Source organism: Triticum aestivum, chromosome 2A (genome assembly GCF_018294505.1).
Source record: "Triticum aestivum cultivar Chinese Spring chromosome 2A, IWGSC CS RefSeq v2.1, whole genome shotgun sequence".
NCBI lineage: Eukaryota > Viridiplantae > Streptophyta > Magnoliopsida > Poales > Poaceae > Triticum > Triticum aestivum.
The window spans coordinates 690,959,360-690,972,851 of record NC_057797.1 but is presented as its reverse complement, the minus strand read 5'-3'; the positions used below and the strand labels follow the sequence as shown (position 1 = coordinate 690,972,851).

General features: G+C 47.8%; 1 pseudogene; it reads left to right on the top strand.

Moving 5' to 3' along the window:
• The first annotated feature begins 6,166 nt into the window (after window positions 1–6,166).
• LOC123038472 (uncharacterized) lies at window positions 6,167–6,305 on the top strand (annotated as a pseudogene).
• The last annotated feature ends 7,187 nt before the right edge of the window (window positions 6,306–13,492 follow it).

Below are 13,492 nucleotides of genomic sequence, written 5' to 3'. Positions count from 1 at the left end.
GGACAATGGTAGCATGTTCGTCTATTACAAATTTGGCATGGTATCATCATAATAGTTGCGGGAGAAAGTCTTCACTTTTTCTTCGCTTGTGTCATTTGCTTATTGTGCCGTAACCATGGATAATCTTCATTGTTTATCAGGATGCTTGGGTCAGCCTTGACATTGAAGGGAGGATTTCATGAAACTTTTCATAATCTTCAGACATGTCTGTCTTGCCGTCCACTCCCAGGATGTCCCTTTTTCCTGAAAGAACTATGTGGCGCTTTGGCTCATCGTATGATGTATTCGCTTCCTTACCTTTTCTTTTTCTCGGTTTGGTAGACATGTCCTTCACATAGATAACCTGTGCCACATCATTGGCTAGGACGAACGGTTCATCAGTGTACCCAAGATTTTTCAGATCCACTGTTGTCATTCCGTAATGTGGGTCTACCAGTACCCCGCCGCCTAACAGATTGACCCATTTGCACTTAAACAAAGGGACCTTAAAATCAGGTCCGTAGTCAAGTTCCCATATGTCCACTATGTAACCATAATATGTGTCCTTTCCGCTCTCGGTTGCTGCATCAAAGCGGACACCGCTGTTTTGGTTGGTGCTCTTTTGGTCTTGGGCGATCATGTAAAATGTATTCCCATTTATCTCGTATCCTTTGTAAGTCAATACAGTCAAAGATGGTCCCCTGGACAACAAGTACAACTCATCACAAACAGTGTTGTCACCTCTGAGACGTGTTTCCAACCAACTGCTGAAGGTCCTGATGTGTTCACATGTAATCCAGTCGTCGCATTGCTCCGGGTGTTTGGAGCGCAGACTGTTCTTGTGTTCATCGACATACGGGGTCACCAAGGTAGAGTTCTGTAGAACTGTGTAGTGTGCTTGAGACCAAGAATATCCGTCCCTGCATATTATTGAGTCTCTTCCAAGAGTGCCTTTTCCAGTCAGTCTCCCCTCATACCGCGATTTAGGGAGACATATCTTGTTAAGGCCAGGAATGAAGTCAACACAAAACCCGATAACATCCTCTGTTTGATGGCCCATGGAGATGCTTCCTTCTAGCCTAGCACGGTTACGGACATATTTCTTTAGGACTCCCATGAACCTCTCAAAGGGGAACATATTGTGTAGAAATATGGGCCCCAGGATGACAATCTCGTCGACTAGATGAACTAGGACGTGCATCATGATATTGAAGAAGGATGGTGGGAACACCAGCTCGAAACTGACAAGACATTGCGCCACATCACTCCTTAGCCTTGGTACGATTTCTGGATCGATCACCTTCTGAGAGATTGCATTGAGGAATGCACATAGCTTCACAATGGCTAATCGGATGTTTTCCGGTAGAAGCCCCCTCAATGCAACCGGAAGCAGTTGCGTCATAATCACGTGGTAGTCATGAGACTTTAGGTTCTGAAACTTTTTCTCTGGCATATTTATTATTCCCTTTATTTTCGACGAGAAGCCAGTCGTGACCTTCATACTGAGAAGGCATTCAAAGAAGATTTCTTTCTCTTCTTTCGTAAGAGCGTAGCTGGCAGGACCTTTATACTGCTTCTGAGGCAAGACGTCTTTTTCGTGCAAATGTTGCAGGTCCTCCCGTGCCTCAGGTGTATCTTTTGTCTTCCCATACATGCCCAAGAAGCCTAGCAGGTTCACGCAAAGGTTCTTCGTCACGTGCATCACGTCGATTGAGGAGCGAACCTCTAGGTCTTTCCAGTAGTTAGGTCCCAAAATATAGATTTCTTCTTCCACATGGGTGCGTGTCCCTCAGCGTCATTCGGAACAGCTAGTCCAACGGGACCCTTTCCAAAGATTACGTAGTGTAAATCATTGACCATAGCAAGCACGTGATCACCGGTGCGCATGGCGGGCTTCTTCCGGTGATCTGCCTCGCCTTTGAAATGCTTGCCTTTCTTTTGACATTTGATGGTTGGTCGGAAGAAATCGACGATGTCCCAGGTACACATTCTTTTTGCATTTGTCCAGGTATATACTTTCAGTGTCATCTAAACAATGCGTGCATGCGTGGTATCCTTTGTTTGTCTATCCTGAAAGGTTACTGAGAGCGGGCCAATCGTTGATGGTCACGAACAGCAACGCCTTAAGGTTAAATTCCTCCTGTCTGTGCTCATCCCACGTATGTACACCGTTTCCATTCCACAGCTGTAAAAGTTCTTCAACTAATGGCCTTAGGTACACATCAATTTCGTTGCCGGGTTGCTTAGGGCCTTGGATGAAAACTGGCATCATAATGAACTTCCGCTTCATGCACATCCAAGTAGGAAGGTTATACATACATAGAGTCACGGGCCAGGTGCTGTGATTGCTGCTCTACTCCCTGAAAGGATTAATGCCATCCGCGCTTAAAGCAAACCATACATTCCTTGGGTCCTTTGCAAACTCATCCCAGTACTTTCTCTCGATTTTTCTCCACTGTGACCCGTCAGCAGGTGCTCTCAACTTCCCATCTTTCTTTCGGTTCTCACTGTGCCATCGCATCAACTTGGCATGCTCTTCGTTTCTGAACAGACGTTTCAACCGTGGTATTATAGGAGCATACCACATCACCTTCGCAGGAACCCTCTTCCTGAGGGGCTTGCCGTCAACATCACCAGGGTCATCTCGTCTGATCTTATACCGCAATGCACCGCATACCGGGCATGCGTTCAGATCCTTGTATGCACCGCGGTAGAGGATGCAGTCATTAGGGAATGCATGTATCTTCTCCACCTCCAATCCTAGAGGGCATACGACCTTCTTTGCTGCGTATGTACTGTCGGGCAATTCGTTATCCTTTGGAAGCTTCTTCTTCAATATTTTCAGTAGCTTCTCAAATCCTTTGTCAGCCACAGCATTCTCTGCCTTCCACTGCAGCAATTCCAGTACGGTACCGAGCTTTGTGTTGCCATCTTCGCAATTGGGGTATAACCCTTTTTTGTGATCCTCTAACATGCGATCGAACTTCAGCTTCTCCTTTTGACTAATGCATTGCGTCCTTGCATCGACAATGACCCGGCGGAGATCATCATCATCGGGCACAGCGTCTGGTTCCTCTTGATCTTCAGCAGCTTCACCCATGGCAGCATCATTGGGCACATCGTCTGGTTCCTCTTGATCTTCACCAGCTCCCCCCGTTGCAGCATCACCGTATTCAGGGGCACATAGTTGTCATCGTACTCTTCTTCTTCGCCGTCTTCCATCATAACCCCTATTTCTCCGTGCCTCGTCCAAACATTATAGTGTGGCATGAAACCCTTGTAAAGCAGGTGGGAGTGAAGGATTTTTCGGTTAGAGTAAGACCTCGTATTCCCACATTCAGTGCATGGACAACACATAAAACCATTCTGCTTGTTTGCCTCAGCCGCATCGAGAAACTCATGCACGCCCTTAATGTACTCGCGGGTGTGTCTGTCACCGTACATCCATTGCCGGTTCATCTGCGTGCATTATATATAATTAAGTGTCCAAATTAATAGAAGTTCATCATCACATTAAAACCAAAGTGCATACATAGTTCTCATCTAACAACATATAGCTCTCCAGAGCATCTAATTAATTAAACCATACATTGAAACTATGTAAAAAATTCAATGCGAAAACAAATGCGATCATAATCGCAACCAAGGTAACAATTGATCCAACGGCATAATGATACCAAGCCTCGGTATGAATGGCATATTTTCTAATCTTTCTAATCTTCAAGCGCATTGCATCCATCTTGATCTTGTGATCATTGACGACATCCGCAACATGCAACTCCAATATCATCTTCTCCTCCTCAATTTTTTTTATTTTTTCCTTCAACAAATTGTTTTCTTCTTCAACTAAATTTAACCTCTCGACAATAGGGTCGGTTGGCATTTCCGATTCACATACATCCTAGATAAATAAAATCTATGTCACGTTGGTCGGCATAATTTTCATAAACAATAAATGAACCAATAGTTATAAAGATAATATACATACCACATCCGAATCATAGACAGGACGAGGGCCGACGGGGGTGGATACCAAAACCATCGCACTATATAAGATGCAATAATAAATGTAAGAAAATGATACAAGTATCTATCTAAACATACAAGTAAGAATATTTTTCCTTTCAGAAAGAAGACAAGAACAAGAGGCTCACCACGGTGGTGTCGGTGATGAGATCGGCACGGGTGATCGACGGCGGTGAAGACGGGGATGGGGCATGACGGACCGCTAGATCTAGACAAATCTCGAGGAAAATGGAGCTTGGAGGTCGAGCTTCGAGAGGAGAAAGCTTAAGTAGTGTGGCTCGGGCATTCCATCGAACACCTCATGTGCATAGGAGGTGAGCTAGAGCACCACAAAGCCCTCTCCCCCTCGGCCAGAAAAAACAGAGCACTGTGCTCTGCTCTTGCGCGAGGGGGTATATATAGGCACCTCATTGGTCCCGGTTGGTGGCATGAACCGGGACTAAAGGGGAGCCTTTGGTCCCGGTTCAAGCCACCAACCGGGACCAACGGTGGTGGGCCAGGAGCGAGGCCCATTGGTCCCGGTTCGTCCCACCAACCGGGACCAAAAGGTCCAGACGAACCGGGACCAATGGCCCACGTGGCCCGGCTGGCCCCCTGGGCTCACGAACCAGGACCAATGCCCACATTGGTCCCGGTTCTAGACTGAACCGGGACTAATGGGCTAACCCGGCCTGGACCAAAGCCCTATTTTCTACTAGTGACAAAACAATAGCTCAACGCAACCAACGCGATTAGGGGTTGTCAATCCCTTCACGGTCACTTACGAGAGTGAGATCTGATAGAGATGATAGATAATATTTTTGGTATTTTTGATATAAAGATGCAAGGTAAAATAAAAGGCAAAGTAAAAAAGCAAAGCAATAATAAAGTGATGGAAGATTGATATGATGAGAATAGACTCGGGGGCCATAGGTTTCACTAGTGGCTTCTCTCAAGAGCATAAGTATTTCTACGGTGGGTGAACAAATTACTATTGAGCAATTGACAGAATTGAGCATAGTTATGAGAATATCTAGGTATGATCATGTATATATGCATCACGTCCGAGACAAGTAGACCGACTCTTGCCTGCATCTACTACTATTACTCCACTCATCGACCGCTATCCAGCATGCATCTAGAGTATTAAGTTCAAGAAAACAGAGTAATGCGTTAAGCAAGATGACATGATGTAGAGGAATAAATTCATGCAATATGATAAATACCCCATCTTGTTATCCACGATGGCAACAATACAATACGTGCCTTGCTGCCCCTTCTGTCACTGGGTAAGGACACCGCAAGATTGAACCCAAAGCTAAGCACTTCTCCCATTGCAAGAAAAACCAATCTAGTAGGCCAAACCAAACTGATAATTCGAAGAGACTTGCAAAGATAACCAATCATACATAAAAGAATTCAGAGAAGATTCAAATATTGTTCATAGATAAACTTGATCATAAACCCACAATTCATCGGTCTCAACAAACACACCGCAAAAAGAAGATTACATCGAATAGATCTCCACGAGAGAGGGGGAGAACATTGTATTGAGATCCAAAAAGAGAGAAGAAGCCATCTAGCTACTAACTATGAACCCGAAGGTCTGCGGTAAACTACTCACACTTCATCGGAGAGGCTATGATGATGATGTAGAAGCCCTCCGTGATGGATGCCCCCTCCGGCGGAGCTCCGGAACAGGCCCCAAGATGGGATCTCGTGGGTACAGAAGGTTGCAGTTGTGGAATTAGGTTTTTGGCTCCGTCTCTGATCGTTTGGGGGTACGTAGGTATATATAGGAGGAAGGAGTACATCGGTGGAGTTTCGAGGGGCCCAGGAGGCAGGGGCGCGCCCTCCACCCTCGTGACCGCCTCGTGGCTTTCTTGATGGAGGCTCCCAGTCTCCTGGATCTTATCTGATGAGAAAATCATGTTCCCGAAGGTTTCATTCTGTTTGGACTCTGTTTGATATTCTGTTTCTTCGAAACACTGAAATAGGCAAAAAAACAGCAATTCTGGGCTGGGCCTCCGGTTAATAGGTTAGTCCCAAAAGTAATATAAAAGTGGAAAATAAAGCCCAATATAGTCCAAAACAGTAGATAATATAGCATGGAGCAATCAAAAATTATAGATACGTTGGAGACGTATCAGGCCTCGTTGATGAACTCGCTGCCGCTAGCAAGCCTATCCAGGATGATGAGTTGATCTCATAGATCCTCCATGGGCTGGACATCGACTACCAGCCGCTCGTCTCTACCCTCGACGCCTGCGTCACGGCTATCACCCTCGACGAGCTCTATGCCATGCTGAGTAACTTCGATCAGCGCATGGCCCAATTCCATGTCTCTTCCGGCAGCTTCAAGTCCTCTGCCAACGCTGCCTCTCGCGGTTGCGGCGGCGGCCCTCGCTCGCGTGGATCTCCCCGCAACAAGGGGCGGTCAGGAGGCAACAACAATGGTGTTGGCTCCTCCAACTCCTGCAATGGCCGCTCCATGAACTCCAAGCCTTGCCGTGGCGGCAGCTCCAACAGATCTCGCCCGAACGCGCCCCGCTATCAAATCTGTGGCAAGCTCGGACACACGATAAAAGACTGCTGGTACCGCTATGAGGAAGATGATGACTCCTCCCAAGACGACGAAAAAGTTGCTGCGGCTGCGGATGGCTCCTACGGTGTTGACACGAAGTAGTATTTTGACAGTGGCGCCACCAATCACATCACCAACGAGCTCGAGAAGGTCACTATGAAGGAAAAATACCGTGGCAAAGATCAAATCTACACTGCCAACGGTGAAGGTATGAGGATCAATCACGTTGGTCACTCGTTTTTTAGTACCCCTCATCGTAAAATTCATCTAAAGAAAATTTTTCATGTCCCTAGTGCCGATAAGAATCTTCTTTCTGTTCATAGAATTGCCATTGACAACCATGTCTTTCTTGAGTTTCATCCTTATTTTTTCTTGATCAAGGATCAGGCAACAAACAAAATCCTCTATCGAGGTAGATGTGTTCGAGGGCTCTACCCGTTGCTTCCGGAGCGTAGAAGATTTAATAAACAAGCCTATGGTGTTGCCAAACTCTCGTCAACATGGTGGCACGATCGATTAGGACATGCTGCTTTCTCTTTAGTTGAAAAATTACTTAGGAATAATGAGCACCCGTATGTTGGTGAGTGTGATCTTGAAACCATTTGTGATTCTTGTCAACGAGCTAAAAGCCATCAATTGCCGTATCCAATATCTACTAGTGTTTCTACAAAACCTTTGCAATTAATCTTCTCTGATGTTTGGGGTCCTGCCCCTAGTTCTGTTGGTAGACACACTTATTATGTGAGCTTCATAGATGACTAAAGTAAATTTTCTTGGATCTGTCTTCTTAAGAAAAGGTCTGATGTCTTTCAAGTTTTCTAAAACTTCCAAGCTCTAGTTGAATGAAAATTCGATAGAAAGATCATTGCAGTACAATCTGATTAGGGGGGGGGGTACGAAAAATTAAACTCCTTTCAAACCCTTGGCATATCACACCATGTGTCATGCCCACATGCTCATCAACAAAATGGCTCTGCTGAACGCAAGCACAAACATATAGTTGAGGTTGGGTAAGCCCTCCTAGCTGGCGCATCCATGCCCCTCAAGTTTTGGGATGAGGCCTTTCTCACCGTCGTCCATATCATCAACATGCTTCGTAGTCGTGTCATCAATAATGAAACTCCACTAGAACGACTCCTCCAGACTAAACCCGACTACAAATCTCTTCGAGTCTTCGTGTGTGCATGTTGGCCCAATCTTCGCCCATACAACAAATGCAAGCTTATGTTTCGTTCAAAACAATGTGTTTTTCTAGGATATAGCGCCCAACACAAAGGTGTCAAATGCCTCGATGTCTCCATTGGTTGCGTCTATATCTCCGGGGATGTCGTGTTTGATGAAACAAAGTTTCCCTTTGCTGATCTCCACCCAAATGTCGGCGCCCTTCTTCATAAGGAAATTATCCTCCTACCTCCTCATCTCTCTAGCCTTGATCAAGGGGGACTAAACAATGATGATCAACTATTGACACATCCTCTTACTAATGGCACACTTGAGTTTTGTGATGAAACAGGAGAAAATGACGCAAGTGGTGAAGAAAACGGTGAAAAAAACGCCTCATCAGGGCGGCATTTTATGTGTCACGAGACGGGAGGCAGATCCTCCTCGGGATTCGTTCAGCAGCAGCATATCGGATCTCCCTCGGGATCCACAGGCGCAGACGCGTCAGGCACGCCAGGACCCCGCTCCGCTCTGCTTGCTCCAGGCATGCCACACGGTCGCCTTCCACCGGCCGAGGTGTGTCTCCACCTCCGCGCCAATCCCCGCCTGACATGCGGCCCCTCACGGCTGGCCTGGGCGGTGCACGGTTCGGCATCCATCCACAGCACTACACGCGGCGTGTCCCGGTCCGTGTGACACTCCAAATTTTTTTATTTGGTTTTTATCAAAAACTTTGTGGTTTTGAGGAGAGATTTTTTTTAAGTGAAGCTCTATGAAAATTTGGGTTTTTCTTATCTTTGAAGCCACCCTTGGCTTTGTATTTTTGCCCATGAGATAAAACCCCTCCAAAACCTCCCCTCCCCCTTGTGATCAACCTAAATTCTCTGTCCCAACTAATCCAAACTGGTTTTGGATTTTTATTCTAATTATTTTTCCCCTCAATTCAATTCTGAAAATTATTTGGAGCCTGAGGGATTTTCAAAGCAAGTACACTTTTTCATTTGAGTTTTGAACTCAAACCAATTCTCCTGGATTGTCCTTTGAACCCACAACCCAGAACCATCTTGATCCACTCCTCCTCTTCTCAAATTTTTCAAAATACAGTCTCTGCAAGTTTGGACCAGATTTGCCAAATTTGGTGAAATTCATATCCACACTGCTCCAAAAATTCCAACATAAATCATGCAGCCTACTTGAGCAAGGAGAAGCCACTCCACCAAAAATCAGCTCAAGGAAAAATCACCAGAGGCCAATTTCATTCGGTCGAACACCTGGTGGGCACTGTTACTGTTCAAAGTTCAGAAAATTCAGTTTCAGTGTCATCTTCCGTCCGTCAGTTTCAGCCACGCGGCCACAGTGCCCTTGGCACGTTCCTCGCCGCCTATTCCTCTTGTCCGAAGCTGCACACACGTGCGTGGAGCCTTCCTGGCATCGGTAGCGCGCTGGCTCGCCCTCGCCGGCGTCTTCTGCGGCGTCGGGACCTCCCGTGGCGGCCGACAGGAGGCACACCACGGCAGAACGCCGTTCCGCGCCGCCCATCGCTCCCTGGCTCTCCGCGTGGCCTCATGCACGCCAGCGCACGACCGTAGCACAGCCACCGTGGCCGGCAAGCACGGAACGCGCTCTCCGCCGCCGACGGGCCCGCGCCATCACCGTTCCGTCGAGCTCGCCCTTAACACCCAAACCCCGGCCAGTTTAACACCAAAACGGACCCATTGAACCTCCGTGATGACGCTCGACCCCCTAACCACCCCGACCGAGCACTGCGCCACCGTAATCGCTCGCCGGTGATCCTCGTTCACGGCAACCGCCTCGGACCGCCTATATAAAGGGGTCCCGAGCTCACTCTCGTGCACGCAGCACCCCCACTACTCACCAACACCCCGCCAGGCCACTAGGGGGACCTCGAGGAGGTCTCCTCCCCCAGCTCCGGCCGCCTCGCCCCGCCTCGGCCTCCAGCCCGATTCGTTCTGGTGAGGCCATCTCCGGCGCTCAAACCCCGTTCGTTACCCTCTCTAGCTGCCAGGAGCATGACCCCCTCTTCAATTTAACCTTTGCAGCCCTCTCCGACGAGCCCCTCGACCACCCGAGCCGCCGTCCGCCGGAGCAAAGCTCGCCGTCGACGTGGTGCTCGCCGACCGACTCCACCACCATCAACTGACGCGGAAGGGTGCCCTGAGCACGGAGGTACTCCCCGATCTCTCTGCCTCGCCGTGGATCGCCGCCGGCGACCACCGCGGCTCTCGGGCGCCGGCGAACTCTGCCGCCCCGTTTGAACATTTGAACCTGACGGGTGGGACCCCACCGTCAGCCTCTCTGCTCTCTCTTTCGAATCGTTTTCTGGAAGCGCCTTCGGGCAGAATGCGTTTTCTCTTCGGGCTGGCGTAGTCGCTACCGAAGCGTTTTCTGTTTTTATAAACTAGCCCCTGGAAATCTTCTGTTTCATTACAGATAAGTCCCTGGACAAAAACCCTTATAACTTTTAATCAGAAAAGTATTTTTGATTGATTCTTTTTCTGTTCTCTTTAAAATTTTGTCTAGTTTTTTATCAGATTTATTTGAAAAATATTTGGTTTACCTTCTGTGCACTCCTTGGTATTTACGTTAGCGCATATATTTTCTTTAAACCGTAGATACCGAAGGAGGTGACGGAGCCGCGAACTTCACCGAGCTAGGCTCCGACTACTCTGAACCAGGCAAGCATGTTTGAACTTTTGATATGATGAGTGTCTTGGCATGTTTTGCATTTAGTTAGTTTCATGGCATGTTGGTGAGCATACCGATGAACGTTATTTTATGTGATAATAAGGTGAGTGAGTTCAATGATCCATACGTGGATGAATGTGAATATGAATGGCCATGTGTTGGCATGAGGATGGGTACGATGGCAGTGTTGTAGCATGCCAGTCTTACGCCAGACTATGTGACTTCAGTGTCAAACCATATCGGTCCAGTACCTATCATTTCCTTCCTTGTACTACCACATGTTTTCCGCAAGGAATATGGTTTAGTAAGTTGCAAACCGCTTTCATGGTACACACCAAAGAGGAGAGGCCGTGATGATGGTTCCATGGCCCTGGATTAAAGCCAGTCATCCGGTCAGGGGGCATGGGTGTTTCCGGTTGGGACCGAGAGGGGGGCACCCCTTAGAGCGCGCGTATATAAATTTGATCCCATGCTATTCGAGATTGTGATCTCCCCGTCTCAAAAGTTTTTCTTGGACGATGACTAGGGTGATTCCTAGCATCGAGAGGTAGGATGGGTGTGTACCGGTTAGCTGTGTTTTCTTCCGAAATACCATAAACGGAACTAGTCCTTCGTGACTACGGAAATCCGTTGGCTGTGGGAAAAATTTTGTACAAACTCTGCAGAGTCATATATTCCTCCAAATCATCTCTTCCATGTCAAGTTTCGTTCCATCTTATCCTAATCAATTGTCAGCTTTGATGACAGAGACTCCGGTGAATCGCATGAGTGCTAAGTCCGATTGAATGATTATCCCTGTGGATGGACTAACCCGTTTATTCTCATGGATTGAATGTTTATTATGAGTATTGTTTACTGGTGAATTTAAAGCCCTTTCTGCGATGTCGCTCAGACGTCCGACTGTGGCATTTCTTTTAAAGCCCTTTCTGCGATGTCGCTCAGACGTCCGACTGTGGCATTTCATTTAAAGCCCTTTCTGCGATGTCGCTCAGACGTCCGACTGTGGCATTTCTTTTAAAGCCCTTTCTGCGATGTCGCTCAGACGTCCGACTGTGGCATTTCTTTTAAAGCCCTTTCTGCGATGTCGCTCAGACGTCCGACTGTGGCATTTCTTTTAAAGCCCTTTCTGCGATGTCGCTCAGACGTCCGACTGTGGCATTTCTTTTAAAGCCCTTTCTGCGATGTCGCTCAGACGTCCGACCGTGGCATTTCTTTTAAAGCCCTTTATGTGGTGTCGCTAAGATGCCCGACTGTGGCATCATTTCCTTATTTTTATTTGTTCACCTTTCGAGGCGTCGCTTCAGACACCCGATCGGTCCTTATTTATGCTCTGTGGAATTTCAGGCGGACTACCGCCGTTTCCCTTTTTACTTACCCGTTATGCCAATTTTATTTATTGTGCATTAAGGAATTAATCATGTTGCATCCATGCACGCATTTGTTATATCTTACGTCTGAACTGTCTTGCGAGTACTTTCAAAGTACTCACTGGCTTGTTGATTTGGCCAGATGCTGACGAAGGCGATCTCATGGATGAAGAGTTCGATAGCGAGTCCGACACTTAGAGGAGTCCCAGTCAGTCTCGTGCGACCCTGGATTTGGTCACTGTTTTATATCCGCTTCCGCTACCAAATAAATTTATCGAGCCTCACCTCGACGTTCGATGAAATGATATTCTTAGAGTCTTGTATTTCCCTTCCCGCTGTGCTTTTCCACCACCAACCTATCCATGAGTCAGTAGTATGTCTCCACACCACTGTGTCCTGTCCGCCATTATGTATGATTATTGGCGTGCTTGTAATAATTTGGTTGAGCGACCGCAGTTCAACCCTGTAATATATTTTATGCTACTGGCTTATTGTATCAAGAAATTGTCTACCAGTGAGGAGGATTTCTCTCATACTGGACTCAAAAGACTGGTTTATCAATAAATATTTTTATTGGAAAACCGGCCGTGACAAGCTTGGTACCAGAGCCAGGCTGACTGTAGGAAGCCACTAGGTGCGATCGCTAATTAGTTATTAGCATGACAGGGCTATTTTATGCTTTTGCAATTGTAGTCATTTTCTGTCAGTCAGCATAAATTTATGATCTGACCCTGCAGAATTTTGCCTACTTTTGTAGATGGCCGACGTCAGCTGCGAGTCTCAGACCTTCGCCAACGTGCCCGATGGGTTCGTCAAGCTTCTTTCTTCCATCGTTCAGGTCGCGATGGGGCCATCCGTGCGCCCAGTCTTCACACTCTACCAGCACCGAGTCAACGACAGTCTGACCATGCACCAGGCCGCGGTGCAGTTCAGGGGAGGGCGTGGTGAGTTACGCCGCTTCCGGTTCGTGGGAAGAGCCATGCCTACGGAGAGGCATGCTATGCAGATGGCAGCCCGCGAGGCGATAGCTCGTCTCAGGGATGTCCTTCCCGTGATGAAGACTCGTCGTTACCGTTATCTTCCGTGCCATGTGCCTTACACCTGTCACTACGCATACTCCTGCCCCAGAGGAGAACGAGACGAGGCTTTTGAGATGCTCATTGAGTATCTCCGGGCCCTGGAGGCAGCCTTCGACAACCTGGTGGACGACTTCGTAGCTACCCGCATGGACTCAGTCCATGGCTGTGCTGCCAACAGGAGGGAGCTCCTACCCATCGCTCCGCCACCGACTTTTGTCTCGTCATCAGCATCTTTTACGCCTACTCGTCGCCTGCCTTCTACCGAAGAATTTAACCAAGTCATTGCACCCACTCCAGCGCGCACTACACCAACCTTCGCGCCCACTCCTGTACGTGTTGCTCCGCCCCTGGCAACCGCTCCGTCCGCTCTGCGCAACACTACACGTATGGAGCCCATTAGCGAGGAGGAAGTCGAGTCCCCAACCTCGCTACGCCTCGCCCTCGGCAGGGCAAGGGAGATCGTCAACATCTCTGCCTGAGTACGCTTAGCTGCCGTGTATTGTACCGCTTTGTAAGATATGTGCATAGGTTGTGAGAAGTAGCCTGTTTGCGCATCATGTAGGATCTGGAGAAGTGCACTAGCCTTAATAACATGTCAGGATTATGTACGC